The 17509-nt window shown below is 39.3% G+C and overlaps 1 protein-coding gene and 1 pseudogene across 6 annotated transcripts in view; both read right to left on the reverse strand.

Annotated features, from left to right (window-relative positions):
• Positions 1-17509, reverse strand: part of MEGF10 (multiple EGF like domains 10) — a 340065-nt gene that overhangs the window by 231687 nt on the left and 90869 nt on the right. The window lies entirely within an intron of this gene.
• LOC119242925 (elongation factor 1-gamma-like) lies at positions 8446-9694 on the reverse strand (annotated as a pseudogene).

Consider the following 17509-nt stretch of genomic DNA (forward strand, 5'->3'; position numbering starts at 1 on the left):
CTACAAACTCTTAGAGACCCTCGTGACTTAATTATGATCATATAATGTTAATGATTAATATTTTACCAGCATTTACACTCAGTGCTGTTCTCAGTGCTCTTTATATTCCATCTTATTTAATCATCCAAAAATTCTAGGAGGTAGGTACTGTTTTTGATGCCCATTTTACTGAAGAATAAACTGATAGTTGAAAATATTAAATAACTTGCTTAATAAAAGACATAGCTGGATAGAGTCAGGATTTGAACTTTGAAAGTCTGAAATGCCAACTGGTACTCTTAACCATATCACACCTCTGTCCCTCTGGTCAGGCCATGAAAGAGAGAGTTAGGCAAAACTATACTAACTCCAACGCAATCCACAAAAGCATTTGACACATCATGGTTTCAACAAGCAACATTCAGGCTATGGGTTCTTAAACCCAGCTGCATATTAAAGTACTTTTTTGAAGAGTGTGTTAGTGTGTAACAGACAGGTATCCAGAGACCCCAAGACTTGCATGTTCTAAAGGGGTCTGACCATTCATGCGCACAAAGGCAAAGTGAACTCTCAGTGTAAAAGAACTTTAATAGAATTAATGTGCATAGAGAGAGAAGAGAAGAAAGGCTAGTCCTAGTAAGTTTCCCAATGAAATCTCCCAAATCACCCATCCCCATATGGGTAAATGCCCAGCCCAAACAGGGTCAGCCCAAAGCAGAACCATGGAGACCTAAAATCTTGCCACAAGTCGAAGACACCTTCTGGTGGGTAACAATATGGAGGGGGTTCTGAAGCAGGTCCCTTGGATCCTGGTCTATCCATCTCCTGAATAATGTGGGTAATCCTAGCCTGTAACCCAGGTAAGCTGTGAGCTGGATGAGCTTGGAGGAATCATCCTTTGGGAAATTGTTCACCTCCTGTGATGTCCACCTCTATGCTTCAGAGGCAGGAAGCCCAGGGGACCCATGTCTGGGAGCAGAGAACTTCCTGTGAATCACAGCTCCATCAAAAGTCATCAGTTGAGCAAAATTGGAGGTGTTTTTAAATATTACTTCTTAAGTCTCATCCCCAGAGATTCTGTTTCAGTAGTTTAGAAGTGGAGTCCAAGCTTCTTTTTATTTTTTTTTTAAAGCTATCAGAGGTGAATCTCATGCAGAGCCAATATTGAGAATATGGGTTTAAAAGCCACCACTTCTATGTCCAGTATGTGGTTAAGTCAAGCATTTTTTCCAAAGTAATGGGATGGAATGAAGGGAGGGGGAAAGGAAATAAAGGAGGAAGAGAGGGAGGGAGGGCAGGAGGGAGGGAGGTTGGAAGGAAGGAAGGAAAAGTGAGAGGGATGAGAAAGTTTGGTTAGTTATTCCCACAACACACATCGTTGCGTCTAAATGGCTTCTTTGCACCGTCGATGAGAATCATATGTCTTGCTTGGGAAATGTTCAAAGGCCTTGAGTAGGAAATATGTTGGTATCACTCAGTGGAGGAATCCATTTTTACCTCATCTCTACCAAGGAGGCACTCTTTCAGCTGAAAAATAGGTCAACAGAACCCTCCATATCACCCAAGACAACAGAGCAAGGACCACAGCTGGAAGAGAGAACGTGGGCACAGACCAATCCTTACATGAGAAGGAGAGAATGTAGGGACTAGCACAGAACCTATAACTGCTACCAGGTAATCAGGTAGACTAGGATATCAGCACTTTCTAAAGCGTTCAACACAAGCAGGTCTACAGAAATATTTCATAAACTCTGCCTTGAAGCAAACTTTAGCCATGATAGTCTTAGAGCCAATGAACAATAAATATGGCCATCACAGCACAGATATCCAAAACACTGAAGAGCAAAGATTGTTGATGAGGAAAGGAGGAAACCAGGAAAATAGCTATTCTAACAGAAAACATTCCCTGAGCTACTCGTGCAGAGGAGGGTAGCCTAGAAAAAGACCAAACTTCACCTTACGATAGCTTGCAGCTTATTGTTAACGCTAGAATTGACAGCCAATTTTAATTTCAGGGTTTGGGTTCAATCATTCTCAAAATATATATATATTTCATTATCTATTATATAAGTCTCTCAGTTAAAAAGACCCACAAAAAAGATGATACAGATAGCTAGGCCACATAGACCCAAGCTGAACATTACATTATGATTTTGACACTCAGTTTGAAAACACAGAAACACGTAGAAAACACTGTCTCAAGATTGATTTCACTCCCGGTGTAACACCTTACACAGCCATTCCTTGGAGGCAACGGAAAGACAACAGTTAGCAAACAACGTGGAAAAATCACTCTGTGAACAGGGTATTTTGAATTGAAAAAGGTGGCATTATTGTACTAAACTACAACACACATAGTAAGAATTCTAGATTTGAATGGAGTGGAATCAATAGCTGAAATTGAGGAAGAATTTAGATTAAAAACAAGCAGGTGATCTTCAATAAATAAACCTTTAATTACCATTTATTCTTAAATAAAATATTAACAAATTTTATTTTCATTGTTATTTAACAGTCCAGAATTCCTCAGGGATACATAGACTACAAGGGACTAACCATAGCATTGAATAATTCATGCAGAATATAGAGCCATAGATAAAAAGAGAAGAGCAGTTGATTGGTTTTTTTCCAAGAAATTGTTAATGTTACATTACATTTTATTGAACCGGCCTCAAAAAAATAACAGAGACTGAACATTCTTATTGCCGTTATTACCTTTCCTTTCCAAGTGCCATATCTTGTTCTCTATTGAGTTGATATATTCTGATTACTTTGCTTACTTTAGAGATTTTCTTTTTCTAGTAAAAAATGCTTGACTAGAACTTCTCATATTCAAATTTCTTCAAGCTATAACCACTTGCTATCAAATTTAAATAATCTTCCTTATCTTACTGGAATCCACTTGCTCATTTCCAACCTACACCTTCCATTTAATACATGGAGCTGTTCTTCAGTGTTCTCTCTCGCTAACTACAAAGGACAAATGTGTCTTTCATTAGTCACAGTCACAGCCACAGCCCCACATCACCCAAGGAATCAGGACAGTTGACACAAAGTGTGTAAATATGACTGTGGCTGAATTGAGAGTGACTGGAAGATTCTGTGGGTCCAATTCACCTTGGAGCAAGCTAGGTCCTGTTTCCAAGACCTTGAAACAGCTTTGATGGAGCAGACAGACCATTTACTGTGAGTCGCAGATGTGGGGCCTGGTGTAGGCTATTTGCCTCTTTTCATTTTCAGAAAAGCTTTAGCAGCCAAAACTGTTCTGCGTTTCCTATCAGGCTTATCATTGTTTGTCCAAACTGTGTTATTCACCCTGGTGTATGCATCTAACGATGTACCAAGTGTTTCTGTTTGTATGGGGTTTTGTTTTATGGTTTTGGATTTTATCAGTATATGTCTGTTTGCTTTTGGCTATTCTTCAAAAAAAAACTAAGGTCAGAGTTTCCCAGGCTCAGCTTCAAGCAGTTAGGTTTTTTTTCCCTGTCTTTGATAAAAGACCAATTCTGCATTGAAGAAATATTTAAACTGGATTCAAATTTATCTTTGTGAATTAGAGAAACTGCTTTGGTTCAATAGTGGCGGCCTGGGGTTGGGCTTTGGACACAGAAAAATCATGTGAGGTTTGGTCCCTTGCAGTTTGCACTCCTCTGTCCCTAGCCTCTCATCTATTGTTTTAATAGCTAAAATCATAATAGTAAATAAATAAATCACAGGTCCAGTCCAACTGCTCTAACAAAAATATTACCAAATGGGTAGCTTAAACAACACATACTTATTTCTCATAGTTTTGGAGGCTGGTGAGGCCAAGATGAAGGTACCTGCATACATAGTCTGTGTCTAGTGAGTGGCCCCTTCCTAGTTCATAGACAGTCATCTTTACACAATGTCCTCGCATGGCAGAAGGGGAAAAAGCTCTGTGGGGTCTCCTTCATAAAGGCATTAATCCCATTCATGAAGGGATTAATGAAGGGATTCTTGCTCTGCCGAGAAGCACCACTCTAACCCTCCTCAGCCTCTACCTGCAACTTTTCACAATTTACTCCCCAGCCTCTTCTCCAGATCAGGAGCCCCATGCAGGATGCTGGCCTCAAGAATCTTATAAAACCAAACCAACTGACTTCTTACTGCCAGATACTGCTTCTTTTTTCAGGTATCAACCCAAATTCAGACTCTATCACAAAATGAGTGAAAGGGGAGCAAAACTGTCCAGCAGCTGCTATGATGGGGATCTTTGATTTCTATACCCTAATGTCTATTTAGGTAGAGGGCAGTGATTTAATTTCATGTATAATGCTTTCGAGAAAATGGGAATAGCAGTCAAATATGAGGATTTTGAGACTTTTGGGGATCTATTCCACATATGCTAAAAATACTTTAATTATATATTCATATATATTAGTGGTAAAAGTGGTTGCCTCTGAAAATGAGGAAATGGGGGGGACCAAATCAGGAAACAGCTGTTTTCATTACAGCAACATAAAAACTCTTTGACTCTTTAAAATATGACCATACGGATTTTGAAAAAAAATTAATAAATACTAAATGAGATAAAGCAAAAATGTTTTGGAGAAAAATAAATCACATATAGACTCAAGGAAAAGAATGACTTCAGATGTCTCAACAATAGCACTAGACTCCAGAGGCAAAAGAAAATGCTTCCTAACTTTTGAGGAAAATGATTTCCAAATTAGAATTATTTTTCAGATCAAAATCTTATGTTTTATAGGGTCTCCCCTGGTGGCGCAGCGGTTGAGCGCTGGGCTGTGAGGCTGCCCGCAGCCTCTGCAGTGCCAGTTTGTTCCCCAGCGCCAGCGAGGGTCCCCCCCCCAAAAAAAAAAAAAGAAAAAAAAAGAAGACATTTAAAAAAATCTTATGTCTTATAGTAGAAAAAAACTCACTTGTAAGCATAGTAGGCGTGAAGCCAGGTTAGTTTAGTTAATACAGCGGAAGTCACTCTAGCCATTTACTACAGTAATGGCTTTGAAATCTCAAAGTCATGATATTAGGAAAGGGAGAGCCTGGGTGCAATGATTAGATCATAGGAAGGATACCTCATGAATGAGATTAATGTCCTTATAAACAGAAGCCCCAAAGAACACTTGCCCCTTCTTCCATGTGAGAGCACAGTGCAAAGTCAGCAGTCTACAACCCAGCAGAGGATCCTCACCAGAACCGGACAATGCCAGCTTCCTGACCTTGGACTTCCAGTCTCCAGAACGATGAGATATAAATTTCTATTGCTAATAAGCCACCCAGGCTGTGGTATTTTGTTTTAACGTCCGGAACAAACTAGGATAACCTTGTAAGTTGAAAGCACTAGTATGAGGTAAAACTTACAACTGAGAGGGAGGAAAGGGGCAGCACAGCACCACGGCACAGAGCTGTCCACCAAAGAAGGTGCCACTTCCGACAGAAACCCCCAAGTCAGGAGGCTGCTGTGACGGTGGTAGTTCCAACCTCTGCCTCTGCCGTCGTCAGGAGATAGCTAAATCAGGTGCTGCATCACATTTTGTTTTTGTTTGGTTTGGTTGTAACTTTTTTATTTTCTTACATCATTGTTCATTTTTTGTACAATATTTGATTTCTTCCCTTAGGTGTGCATCGCACTTTGGACTCCAGAATCCCGCTGAACCACCTCGCCCAGATCTGCCAAATGCAAGCCCCCAGCCCTGCTTCTGTACCAAGTAATTCAGCTCTGGATGCAGATTCTGACTCTGGCACAGAAGCAGGTGGCTAGTGGAATGAAAACCACATATCTGCAATGAACAGAAAAAAATGTCCTTTGTTAAGAATGTAAAATTTGTAATGTAGGAAACTTAAAATGATGGGATTTAAAAATATGAAGCAGCCTGAATGACAAATGACCAATACACACAAAATAAAGCTTGCACTGTCTATGGATTCTTTCTTCAGAAGATGCTTCTTCACCAAAAAAATAAAAAAGGAATAAATCAAGAAAGAGGAAGAAATAAAATTAAGAAATAGAGGAGACCTAACACAGGGAGACAAGCAAAAGAAGTTCCCAAGATGATGATGAAGGGAAGGTCTAAACTGGACTACAGAGTGAGCAGGAAAATGGAGCTTGCCCAGAAAGACTGGAGTGGGAAAAAAGGAAGAATTAGTTAGATGACCTGACATTTCTGACTCTACTGAAAATATCCAGAGATTTATGATAGGCACATTGGGTACTAAACAGCTGTGGGGGATGACAAAAACTAGCCCTTAGAATATAGGTACATAGCAAAGAAAAGTTAATCTTAGCATGCTACCTGTCTCAGGTATGAGCTGCATTTGCATAGTGTAATTTTGAAAACACTGAAAATTGATAATGGAAGGACTGATGTCACTATATTGGGAGGCTGGAGTAGGAAGAGGAAGGGGACATGGGAAAGTAAAATACTTTGGGTTTCTAGCACTAAGTCTACATCTTTCACTTTAGGAAGCAAAAGATAATATCTAATATTGGAAAACTAAGAAATAATAATATAAGGATGTTACATAGAATGTAGAAGTAAATGCCAGAAGAAATATTGTTTTAGTATCAAAAATTGCTGCTGTGGATCAAGAAGATGTGGTACATATACACCATGGCATATTACTCAGCATTCAAAAAAGATAAACACATGCAATTTGCAGCAACATGGATGGAGCTGGAAGGGATCATGCTCAGCAAGATAAGCCAGAAAGAAAAAGAAAAATACTGGATGGTCTCACTCATAGCAGGAATCTAGAAAACCTAAATAAGGGACCAGGAAAAAGAATAACTATAAGAAAGAAAATATCAAAATCAACAAAAAACTATGAACCAGAGACACTCTATGGGGGGTGGGGGGTAGGGAGGGGAGGGATTGGGGTCAAAATAAGGGGGTTGCAATTGTATGGGGAATATAAAATAAAATTTATTTAAAAATAAAAAAACTAAAAATTTTTTAAAAAATTGCTGCTGTGAGGGAGCAGAATTTTGGAGTAGGAAGGGGTAAAGATGGTTTTTTCCATCATAAGTCTGACAATATTTAAAGTATATACATACACACACACATATATATACATATACACGTGTACATATATACACACATATCAATTAATTAAAATAAAAAATCAAAGGTAGGGGAGAAAGCATCTCTTAGATTACATGTGTAGTCTCTCCTCAGGACTTATACATTTGCAACCTCAAATTCTCCCCTTTCTATGCTATACCTACTCATAATATAAACCACTCTCTCATCCTGTCAAGATGACAAACTACATTAGCCACTGGCTCCTCCACAAAAAAAAAAAAATCTCTAGAGAAACTATATTGAAGCCCAACTGGCAGAAAAAGAAAATGGGTATTTAAAGTAAACTCACAAGAACTCAAGAAATTTAATTGGTAGTTAAAACTCCATCCCAAAGATCTTTAGGTCTAGATGTTTTTAAAATGGCTCTATCAAGCTCCCAAAATCACATCTCCTATATTATGTAAGTTGTTTCAGAAAATGCAAAGAGAATAATTCTCAGTTCATTTTATGAAACTAATATAATCTCATTTCTCTTTATGCTTCTGGATTCTAAGCCATAGTTTAGAAAGTTTTCCCCATTCCCAGGTTATTGAGGAGTTCATCCACATCTTTTCTAGTACTCGTATGGTTTGGTTTTATTTTTACATTTATGTCTCTTGTCCATTTGAAATTTATTCTGGTATATACCATAAATAATGGATGAAATTTTCTCTATTCCCTAATGGTCACACTCAGTGGTCAGTGGTGTACTGGATCTAGTTCATGCCAGCTAACAAGAACTGAAAGTAAAATTTTCAGGAATTTTGTGAGTTGATTGCTAATCACAGTCAATATCACAAAATAGAGGATATAAACTCACAATTAAGTAGATCATGTAAAAGTAAAATTAATAAATATTAATTCATCAGTTACTAATTTTTTTTTAAGATTTATTTTATTTATACAAGAACTGGAGTACAGGCCAGATATGCGGGAGGGTGAGAGGATTCACCAGAAACAGAGTGGGGAACAGAACAGGCAGACTGACCAAAATACATTGCTGAAGGGAGCAGTGGGCAAGACAGGAAAGGTCCACTCACCATATGGGTTGCTCTGAGACCGGCGGGGATTGAACCAGCTCTGCAGAGGCTGCAGACAGCTTCACAGCACTGTGCTCAACCACCTGTGCCACCAGGGAGGCCCTTCTAATTATTTTAAGTATACTTTACTATTATCATCAAGTTCCTTGAGGTGATGTCCATAGCATCTGTCTGGTGTAAATACTATATACGGTATGCCTCTGCATGTATCCCCTAACTCCTCAACTCATCCAACATGAAACTAGCTATGGTAGGGACATTCATACTACAGAAGCTGAAAATGCTGAAATCAGAATTTAATTGTTCATTTTTCATGTTCAGTTTCCTTAAATGAAGTCTCATCTGCCCAAAAGATAAGTGCAGGCAGCAGCAATGGCAAAACATGTTCACTTGAAGATCTTGCCGTGATTGAAGGCTCTGCCCATTAGAAGGCCCCTACCAGGAGTGCAATCTCTTGAACTGCATCTGGTTCTCCTCTCAGCCAGGATCCAGTTTCTGTCCTATACCTGACTTGTAATCACCTCCAATCTGGACTCAGCAGAAAGACAAGATCCTGGACTTGGAAGCTCCAAACTCCAGAAATGGAGCTGCTGCTGTTAGTTCTAAAGAAATGACACTGGAAAAGCCATTCTTCCTCAGCTTGTCCAGCTGCTGGGGTGTTTCTGTGATGCAACTCATGAAGGTCTGGGTGATCTCTTCAGGGAAGTGGTACTCAAAGTACAACAGGGATAAGCCATAGTTATCAAAGAGCTTCCAAAGTATAGCAGCACCACAGAGAACATGTCCTCATTGGAGTACTGGCGCCTAATTTCACCCAACATAAAGGTGAGGAGGTGAGCCAAAGGGTCCTTGACCTTGGGCTCAGCAACCATACCTGTTATCTGTCTATCTTCTCCTCAGAAGCAGGGGCTGCTACCATTTCCTCTTCTTTTTACTCAGTCTGGGGCTTCTGCTTTTCCTTCCAAGATCTTTTCTCTTCTGTGGAATGCCTTTTATAGTCTGGTTCGATGCAAACTTTCTAGCATCAAACTGGGCCATTTTCTCACAGTTTCACCTTCTCCAAGAAAGCCTGGAATCTGATTGCAAGTGAAGAACCAGAAATTGGTAATAGGCCTGGCAGAAAAATAGGTCTGGCAGAAAGAAGGCTCCAGGATGTGTTTAAAGAATTACAACAGGGTGCAGCCAACTGTCAGTCAGTGTCACATATTTGCTCACAGGAAAAGTCTTGTCTTCAACTGAACATCCAGCAGCCCCAGAATTTGCCTAACCTCCTCTGCATTCTCTGTGGCCTGCTTGTTGTGGTACATGATGTCCAAGGTGGGGAAGACCCAGGTACTGCCTGAGGGGACAATCTCACTACCAGCAAACCTCACCTACAGAACCTGGGCTGCTGCTCTGGAAAACTTCCCCAAAGTTACTCATCACTCACATAATAGGCAAGGACAATGCTCTGGAACACAGAGAGTATACCACCACTCTCAAATGCTGGGACCTTATCAATAAGAAATTTATGGAGAACTTGAGGTTAGATTGGTTTGGTCAAAATGGACTGGGTGGTATGGAAAGCACATGGACCTGATCCCCACTATAGAGAACAGCAATGAGGGCCTTGAGGGCTCCCCAGTTTTCAGGATATATGACCCAGTTACCATGTGATTCCACAGAAAAAAACAAATATTAATTACTTTTCCTGTGGATTGTTCAGAATAGGAGTCACTATGACCAGTAGGCCAAATCCAGCCTGCTACTTGCTTTTGTGCATGAAAATTTATTAAAATATAGCCTCGCCTACTTATTTACATATTGTTTATGGCTACTGTGCTATAAAGACAGAGGTGAATATTTGCAACTAGACATCAGATGGCCCAAAAGCCTAAAATCTCCTTATTTGACCCATATAGAAAAAAAAAATTATTTATTCATTTACTAGCACTGGGTATAGTCAGAAGCGCGGGAGGGTGAGAGAATTCACTAGAGCCAGAGCGGGGAACAGAACAGCCAGACTGACGAAGTACACTGCTGAGGGGAGCAGTAGATGGCAGGAGAGGTCTGCCCGCCATGTGGGACCCTCGCCAGCGGCTGGGGATCGAAGCAGCGCTGCAGAGGCTGTGGGCAGCTTCACAGCCCAGTGCTCAACCACTGCACCACCAGGGAGGCCCCTGGCCCATATAGAATATTCGAAGACCCATGGTCTAGACATCAAAAATTGACAGAGAGAGGGCCTCCCCGGTGGCACAGGGGTTAAAGTCTCATTGCTATCAAGCTATTGCCAGCCACTATGGCATGAGTTGGATCCCTGGCCAGGGAGCTAACCTACAAGGCACAGCAGACCTCTCCTGTCTTGCCCACTGCTTCCCTCAGCAGTGTATTTCAGTAGATCTGCCTGTTCTGCTCCCCACTCTGTCTCTGATGAATCCTCTCACGCCCCATACCCCATACCTCTGGCCTACACCCCAGTTCTTATATGTATAAATAATTAAAAACAAATCTTAAAATAAATTAACAGAGAGAATATTAGCAATATAGATGAATCTTAAAAGTGCATCATGTCTGGGCCTCCCCTGGTGGCGCAGCAGTTTAGCGCTGGGTTGCAAGGCTGCCCGCAGCCTCTGCAGTGCCGGTTCGTTCCCCGGCAGCCGGCGAGGGTCCCACAAAAAAAAAAAGTGCATCATGTCTGAAGCTGTTGCATTGGGAATAGCACAAAAAGCAGAGATATAATCTTTCAATATTTAAAAACTATTACCCAATTCAGCAAAGAAGTCATTCGTGTCATTGACAAATAAATCATAATATCATTATCATGTCACTTTCATCTTATTCATTAATGTAAATGAAAATATTAATCTATATTTATGTGAACTACACATCAGTTGCAACCATTGGTTGGTTATGAATAAGAATTTAGCAAATATTAAGGAATGCATTCTGTGAGACTCAATTAACTATATGGAGTTTATAATAGAGAGTACTGTCTATTTTATCACTATCTGTAACACTATTGTTTCTTTGTTTTTATTATTATTATTTTTTTTTATACAAGAACCGGGGTACAGGCCAGATGTGCGGGAGGGTGAGAGGATTCACCGGAGAAAGAGCGGGGAACAGAACAGGCACTGACGAAATATACTGCTGAGGGGAGCAGCAGGCGTGACAGGAGAGGTCTGCCTCGCCATGTGGGATTTTTGCCTGGCCTGTCGGGACCGAACCCACGCTGCAGAGGTTGTGGACAGCCTCACAGCGCAGCGCTCAACTGCCTGCGCCACCAGGGAGGTCCACTATTGTTTGTTAAACATCCTTGGTATCAGTAAAATGTATAACTACATCAATAATTACATATATGTATATATACATTTACTGGCACAGCACTGGCTATATAGGATACAGCATCTGAATTTCACTTGTTACAAAGTTTATAATTCTAGCTTAAAGTGAATACTTTAATAAAACCATTATCTATGGCACCCATGCAGACACAAGGAAGAATGTTTAATAGTTTGGTCAGATGAGTTACAATGGCAAATATTTGGCTGAATTTCCTAATTGTGCTAATATATCTGTATGTAACAACAGTCTACCCTCTATTATTATAATTATCTATTTTATTTCATTTTGAAGAAAGAATTTACAGCATTTTATTCAAGCTAAGCCATTTCATTCAATGATCTGCCATATTGTTCCTGGCACCTTTAATATTATTGTCATTATTCTTTCTCTTTGATAGGGACCATGCCTTTAAAAAAATCTCAGCTAAATCCTAGCCAACCATGAATATTTAACGTCATGATCAAAAGTCATTTTCCTAACCAAAAAGTAAGCCCCTAAATCATAAAAGAAAGAGAGGGAAAGACTGAGATATATTTGTAGAAATTATTCCTCCACCAGAAACAACTCATAATCCACAATCTTTCAGGGTTGTGCTTTTACTTGGAGCCTCATTTTGGGGAAGGAGGCTCTTTCTTCAATGTTTGCTTCAAACAAGTCCTGCTATATCATGGAAAAGAAATAAGGTCTAGTAATTTGGGGAAAAAAGCATGTGGTCCCCCAGGAAAGGAGCCCTAATGTCTCCTTAGGGGTGACAGAGTCATCCTACAAGAATTAGGGGACAGAGTCCATGACTTTTTTTGTTCAACCAGTAATAGTAATAAGATATACCAGGTGAATGGGAGAGATAAATGTATCTTTTTCCACTGCTTTGAAATACTGCCTTTACATATACTCAATTTTCACATGCAATGGAGTATATTTCTCATTTTTCTATTTTGTCCCATTAGTCTGTCTTTTCTTGTGTCAGTACAAAACCATCCTAATTATAAAGGGCTATGGTTTGTTGAAATGTTTGGTACTGCAACCCCTCCCATTCCGTTACCCAATTGTACCTCTTTTGCAGGGTGTTTTAGCTATTCTTGCTTCTTTGTTCTTTCAGATAAATTTCATAATTTATAAAATTGTAAATTTATAATTTAAAATCAACTTGTCTAGCTCCTGGGAGGAAATATGATTATATTCTAATTGGGCATTTCATGAGTTTATAATTTAGAATAAGGAAACTGGATATTGTTAGGATGTTAAGTCTATCCAAGATTAAGGCACATATTTCCATTTGCTGAAATCAACTTTTGTAACTTTCAGTAGTATTTTCTTCATATAGATAGTTCTGGATACTTCTAACACTTTTTTTTTTTTACTCATATAAGGGGTTCATATTTATGGATCCAACTCTTCATGTTTGACCTTCATCACTTTCATATATTTTAATTGGGAAGTTAAAAGAAGTGTGTTCAAGGAAGGAAATACTGTCCTCAGAATTTAGATATATAATTGAAATATTTTTCCCAGGCTCCCTAGTTCTTACCTAACTACAGAGTTTTCTTCAGCTCTTAGAAATTTTCATCTGCTATACATTATGATCAGAAACAGGCTGCCATGGGACTGCTGTGCCTGTTTTGGAGGCATTAACATTCTTTTGCAGAAAAACTGATTCTAAAATATCAAGCAGGCATTGGTTAGTCACACATTCACTTACTCAGTCTAAAAAGCAATGCTTCTATTTCCAGGCACTGAGTGTTGTCACTTACTTTAAGTCATCGGGTCCATGCCATGTGCTGCAAGCTTCATCCTGTGATCCATGGAAGCTTTCTATGGACTTATGTCTCATAGTTTGTTAGTTTTCTGTTATCACTTTTCACATAAAAGCCATCCATGTCAACCAACATGCTAAAATATATCCGACATAGGTACAATGGCAGTGAGGTTACATGCACTGTTTCCCCTGTGCATTAGAGCTAATTATCTTCTGGAATTGCTAAGCAGTGCTTGGTACAAAGTGTTGTGCTAGGTGCTTTTGGAGTCCCCACCTTCTATTTTGGATATTAAAACCCAGAGAGGGAACATCTGAGGACCCATTGCTGTTATTATTGTTTAAATGTTCTCAAAGACTCAATAGTATGAACTCCTTAGTTTGCTGTCCTACAAAAAGGACATTCCCAGCCTTCATCAATAGGGCATTTTTCTCTAATATATGTGAAAATCTTTTACAATTGCCAATGTGTGATAAGATCGCCGTTGCAAGGACATTTTGGAAGCATACATCTGACTTCATTGGAAATCTATAATTTTTACTGTATAGAGATAAACATGGGGAATACCAGGTATCACATGTACTGACATTTCTAATAAAATATTTCAAAGTCATTATGGTTAATTTACGGAAGTACCCATGTTGCATTTGCAGTTTCATTTTGATTATTAAAAAGGCCCTCTGGTTCTACTCTTTCTCAAAAACAGAAGTTTAAAGAAACTCAGCAGTAAGAAAACAACCAATCTGATTAAAAAGCAGGCCAACAACTTTGATACCTCACCAAAGACATACCAGTGGCAAATAAGGATATGTCATCAAGGAACTGCAAATTAAAATGGTAATGAGACACCACTACACACCCATTAAAATGACAAAAATGCTAAACACTGAAAACCCAAATGTTGGTGAGGATGTGGAGCAACAGGAACTTTCATTCATTGCTGGTAAGAATGCAAATATTACAGCCACTTTGGAAGACAGCTTGGTGGTCTCTTGTAAAACCAAACATATCCTTACCATATGATTCAACAATTAAAGTCCTTAATGTTTACCCAAATGAGATGGAAAAATACATACAAACCTGCATGCAGTTATTTAGAGTAGCTTTACAATTTCCAAAAACCAGGAAGTAGTCAAAACATCCTTCAGTAGAATAAGAAAATAAATCGAACTACATCCAAACAGTGGAATATGTTACTCATCACTAAAAAGAAGTGGGCAATTAGGTCATGAAGTGGCATTCAGGAATCTTAAATTCATGTTACTGAGTGACTCTGAAAAGATTCTATGGGAGGGAAAGGAATGAATCATCAGAGCACAGAGCATTTTTAGGGCAGCAAAATGATTGTGTATGATACTCTATTGGTGTACACGTCATTACACATTTGTCAAAACCGATAGAAAGTACACCACCAAGAGTGAACCTTAATATAAACTAAGAACTCTGGGTGATAATTATGTGTGTTAATATAGATTCATCAATTACAACATATACCACTCTGGTGCAGGATGTTGATATTCAGGGAGATTGATGGGGTATAAGGTATTACATGAATTGTTATTACTTTCCACTTGAAATTACTCTAAAAAAGAAAGTCTGTTTAAAAAGAGAAAAGCAAAATGTGGCATCACTTTTCTCCTGTGTTATGGGAGGATATTGGGAAGCTGAGTAACGCCAAGTGTTGGTAGAGAGGTGGAAAAATCTTGCAGTGGATGTGTAGGAAGAGAACCAGAGGCTATCTGGGTACTCGTTACCTGGGACAGGGCTGAAGGGAAGACAGGTGACATTTGATGGTTCCAACAGTTAGAAGGCCTAAGAACTGAAATACACATGGCAACATGTATAATAATTAAAAACACAAGAGCAAGCAGGTAAGAGAGACATAAAACACTACCAGTAAAAGTAGATGTTAACTGGGCTTCCCCGGGGGCACAGCAGTTGAGTGCCGCACTGCAAAGCTGTCCGCAGCCTCTGCAGCACTGGTTCGATTCCTGGCCGGCCAGGGAGAACCCCACATGGCACAGCAGACCTCTCTGCCTTGCTCACTGCTCCCCTCAGCAGTGTCTTTAGTCCGTCTACCTGTTCTGCTCCCTGCTCTGGTGAATTCTCTCACCCTCCCGCGCTTCTGACCTATACCCCAGTGCTTGTATAAAATAAATAAATAAATCTTTTAAAAAAAGTAGACATTAACTATGTGAACCCCAAAGAACACATACAAATAAAGGGATCCATATTAAATATCATTTCTTATGTGGTTTCCTATATGGGAAGAGGGGAAATTAGGCATAAAGAATGTACATAAAAGTTTTAATGATTTTTTTTTAAAAAAAAACTAAGTTAAATAGCAGCTTTGTATAGAACAAAGGTAATAACATGTCATAAAGAGTGTGGTTAATTTAAACCTCTGTACACCTGAGATTTGACTAAAGCTAGAGGTGACAGGTAGGTAGGTGGGTGGGTAGGTAGATAGGTAGACAACTCACCAAAGATACAATAGCAATAACGTCACCACCACTATTACCACTGTTCCAGAGAGTTCCATTCTCAACCTGTTTGATTTGGTCTTGAATGTAACTTTGAAGCTATAAAAAGCAATTCAGAAGGCCTTTTATTTCAGTAGGTAAATACCATCCAACCAATCTTCTACCTTTATATCAGTAAGTCCTTTCCCACTTTCCACACCTTGGGCTGCAAACTCTGATGTCTCCCCTGTTCATTACAACCTGATATGAACTAAAAAAGGGATAATAGAAGGGTCTCCTTACCTAGGGGGAGGGAGAGCACCATAAAAGGAAAGAAGAGCATGTATAAATGTGTTGTGACATAGAGCACATTTGTATAACTGCATTTAGACCATTTAGGACCCTAGTTGACTGCAATTTCGGAAGAATGAGAGCTCAAGGAGATGAATCTGCAGAGGGAGACAAGGTCAGATCAGTTCACATTGTAGGGGAGGCTAAGGAGTCTGATTCAGACCTGAGGCAAATGTGGACTCATTGAAGAATGTTAGACAATGAAGGGAGTGACTTGATTGGATTTGTGTTTACACAAATCACTCACTTTGACCATAATATGGAGAAAATGGGGCAGGAAGGAGGAATTAAGTTAGAAGGATATTGCAGTGGTCCATGCTGGAGCAGTCACAAATTTAACAAAGACCAGGGTAGCTTGACTCTCTTGGAGGACTAGGCACCCAATTGTAAAATCAGAGAACTAAATAAAATGGTTTCTGGGGATCCCTCCCAGCTCTATGATTTTCAAATCCCACTTATTTTATATTCAATCAAAGAAAGAAGAGATAATACATAAGCAGAGAAATTTGCAGATTTGTGATCAATATGCAGAACTCACATTCAGTAGACAGGAGGCATTAAAGGCTATACATGATGCTGATTGCCTAGATAATTCTCTGTGATCAAGTACACTTTACAATTAATGATAAAGATTTTTTTATTCAGGTGAGATCTGCTGTTTTTAAAAGTTTTAGTGTTTGAAATTTTAAGGAAAAACTTCATTGAAGTTAATGCTGAATATTCTACATAGGGGCAGAAACATTTTAACTTCACTAGAGTCACTTCTGCATCTCCCATCCTAAATAAGATTGGATTTGATAGGGAAAATCTAGGGCATTGCCATGACAATTACCAGCCTAAGTCTGAGTTCCACTTAGGCTTTATATAACTTCAATAAGACAAAAAGCAGGGGGCTGTATCGGGTAGAGACAAGTATTCACCTCTGCCTCTTGTTATCAGAGTGTTCAGGCTCATCCAGTAACGCAACATGACATTAAGCCACTGGCTCTCAACCCAAGCTGCATGTTAGAATTACCTGAGGATCTTTTACAAATTACTGGTGCCTAGGCCCTATCCCTAGCGTTTCTGATTTAATTGATCGGAAGCGAGAAGACTTTTAAAAGCTTCCCAGGTGACCTTAATGTGCAAGCTGGGTTAAGAACCACTGTACTAAGTAATTATCACAGATATTCTCAAGGCGTCACTTAAGGATAGCTGGAAGTTGGGAATGTCCTCCATGTGGTCAGCAGCCTGGATTCTCACGTGTTTGGATTATTTCATGGTTTGGCAAAAATAATAGAATCAGCGTATTTTAAAAAAACCATATCTATCACTGCCGTTCTTTCCAAAGGGCACAATGTTTCCATAAATCCAATTTGGTAATTTTATAGATTTGTTTTTAATGAATCATAGAGGAGAGGGGGACACAAAGAAAGGGATGAAATGTAGAGATCCCACCAGGAGGGTTTTTACACAAGAGTTTAAGAAACTCTGGGTTCAAGAATAAGCTAAGTCCCGTGCAAGGAAATAACAGTTGCACAGGGCAGCACCTACTTCTCATCATGCCTTCAGGATATTTT

The sequence above is a fragment of the Talpa occidentalis genome, unplaced genomic scaffold (assembly GCF_014898055.3).
Source record: "Talpa occidentalis isolate TD23 unplaced genomic scaffold, MPIMG_talOcc4v2.1 talOcc4.13, whole genome shotgun sequence".
Taxonomy (NCBI): domain Eukaryota; kingdom Metazoa; phylum Chordata; class Mammalia; order Eulipotyphla; family Talpidae; genus Talpa; species Talpa occidentalis.